Source organism: Triticum aestivum, chromosome 6B, assembly GCF_018294505.1.
Source record: "Triticum aestivum cultivar Chinese Spring chromosome 6B, IWGSC CS RefSeq v2.1, whole genome shotgun sequence".
Taxonomy (NCBI): domain Eukaryota; kingdom Viridiplantae; phylum Streptophyta; class Magnoliopsida; order Poales; family Poaceae; genus Triticum; species Triticum aestivum.
Genome location: NC_057810.1, coordinates 707,161,513 through 707,164,519, shown reverse-complemented (window position 1 = coordinate 707,164,519; position 3,007 = coordinate 707,161,513).

Genomic DNA, 3,007 nt, shown 5'->3' with positions numbered 1-3,007 from the left:
GTAAAGCTTTTGGTTCATTAGACCATGTTTGCATATTAGTGATAAGGACATGTGCAATTAAGTTAGCTGTGAATAATAGTAGGGTAATAATTTCAGGTCTCGTCTGGCCAAACATGTGGGTTCATTGGGAAAGTACAGAGTATTCTATCAAATTTCCCTGATTTTTCATAGATTTTTTGTATGGAAAAAGTGTGTCCTGATTCTTTCTTGTTCTGTACCGACTGGATGTTTCTTCAATGTCCAAACTTATGATTAGTCCATGAGTATTTACAGGCTAAGGAACTTTCTGCAGAACGGCTGCTTCTTCAGTGCCCAAGCTTGAAAGATGTTCATGTCTATCGATGTTGTGATATGTTGATCGGAGCAATCAGAAACGAGGTGAGCCGTGGATCAGGTTCTCGATTTCTGTCTTATCTATGGCTCAGAAAGTCGATGCTCCATGGATTCAATGCAAGGTGAGTCTGTTCTTCCCCAACGCGGCCGTCATTTTGGAACTTCAGAAGCAAGGGAGGGAGTGGACGAACACACGACCGAAAGCGATGGATTTCCTCCTCCAATCAGGAGGTATGTCGATCCGATGCTACTAATCGACCTTGTGTGTTTTCCAGTGTCGAGTTCCAGCGGTTAAGTTTTTGTGATTTGTCTCTCCCAGATCTACTCTGATTGAGGTTGGGGAGAGTCTAGTGCTGGAAGGTTGCCGGCACATCGCACCAGGCAAACAGTGGTCAAGGTGACGCTGCAGGAGGCCATGGGTATGAGCGCCAAAGGGCGGATCTGCGGCGTTGCTGAAGCGGCGGCAATGACAAGGGGCAGCTTGCCTCTCACTTCCGAGCTGTCGACGGGGAAGAAGAATCTTCAGGTTCCTCGTTGGAACAAGAGGTCAGTGATAACATTAAATTCAGCATTCATACGAATATTTTCAGTAGTACAAATATTTCCATGCTTTTTAGGTCATACAATTTGGTTGAATTTCTGGGTGTCCATGGTGCAAGATGAATTGGTGTGCAAACTGTCTGTTCTGAATTGAAGTTAAATTCAGCATTGCTATGAAGATTTACAGTACTATAATTTCATGCTTTCTAAGGTCATGCACTTTGGTTTAATTTCTACGGGGAGTACTTCATGGTGTGACATGAATTAGTGTGCAAACTGACTTTCTAAGGTCATGCACGTTGGTTTAATTTCTGCGGGGAGTACTTCATGGTGTGACATGAATTAGTGTGCAAACTGACTGTTCTGAATTGAAGTTAAATTCAACATTGCTATAAAGATTTACAGTACTATATTTTCAGGCTTTGTAAGGTCATACAGTTTGTTTGAATTTCTGTTGGGAGCACTCCATGGTTTGGTAGGAGTTAGTGTGCGAACTGTCTGTTTTGAACGGCTAATTTCATCTCTCGGTTCAGTAGTTTCATGCGCATCTTGATATTCAGTGGGTTAATTGTTTGACACAATCATTGAAACTGCTTTTAGGTTGAGGACTGGAGCCTCTGCCCCAAGCTTGACGCCTTGCCCACCCCGCATAAGCACTTTTGAGAAGGCAGTTAGGGTGTTCATAGAAAACCTGACTGAAGATGAGCCATGGCTTGTAATTTGGTGGCGGTAATCTGGTCCGTGGACTAGGAAATTCGCTTTACGTTAGGTGGATGGCTTGAATCATTCACTGCTGGCCGGTGGCTCCCCAGCTGCGGTATCCAAATCCATTTCCAGTCAGCGTGGTGCTCCAGCGCACATGAATCCATTCGAGCGATGGAGTTCCAAATGCAGCTAATTAGAAGGTAAGACGAATCCATGTATCTATCAAGCTAGCTGACTTGCTAAACTGTTGTTCAGCTTTATGTTCTGATTTGCGTCTCCTTGTGTGTTCTGTTGGCTTTGTAAGGTATCCTCTGGTGGAGGAGGTGAGTGAGAGTGACCAGGAGAGGGGATCTGCCAACAAGCAGGGCGGTGGCGACTTTCCCGGCAGTGGATGAACCGTCGGCGGCCTGTCCGCGCAGATGTGTGAGTTACAGACCGCCGTGTTGGGAAGACAGAAGAGCCCGCTGCAGCAGTCTAAACTATCAACTGGTAAGATGAACCCGCAGGCCCTGTCATGGTCCAAAAACTGCGTGCGTGTAAGCTTGGATTGGATCTAAATTTGTTGATAATGCTTGAATGAAATTGTAGTAGAATGCATAAATCTATCGATGTAGTGACGTTCATCCGGTAGAATGAGAAATTGTCTACATAGTACTTCTAGAGCACGTTCGCATTAATAATTGACTAAACTGTACCAATGGAAATTAGCTCATGATTGAGCAATTCTGGAAAAAAAAAGAGTACGAGCCGTGCGGACAATTTGTCGGTGTGAAAAACCATAACCAGACGGTGATCTTAGCTGGCGTCCTGGCACACGATGAGACCGTGTAGAGTTTTGAGTGTTTTTGTACTGAATCCCTGAGGATTATGTTGATTAAGGACATCTGTTAGAAAGAGTACTATGGTAGTATGATGATCTGACTGTTGCTTGTTTCTGTTCATGTGCAGATCAAAATCGAGCAGCGGAGGTCGCAATCAAGAGTGTGATGCTTGTTGGTGTGCTGACGGCTGGGGCACAAGAGAACTACTTACCCGGATCTCGGCGATGTGCTAAAGCAGACTCGGAAGCCGGCGAGTTGCAAAAATTATGGTGTGGTGGGGCACCATAGGAACAATTTTACGAAAGCGATGGAGCTGAGATTAGCTGGTGACGTGTAGTGGTGAGTGAAAAATGCCAAGCGATTTCAGTAAGTTTGAATTGTCAATCGCAAGCATGACTTGTTTTCTGCATTCATGATGTGTTTGTGCAACTGAGCACCTGCCCTGCGTGCAGGCATGCTTTATGTCTCGGATCAGTTTGTTGGCGTTGCGTCGGGTAATGATGTCATTACCCACCTAGGGCTAGTGGTGTGATGTAATCCATCTCCAAGTTTGTTGTTCTGGCGTAGTTAATTAAGATTCGTAATCATCATATCACATTTGTCTTGCG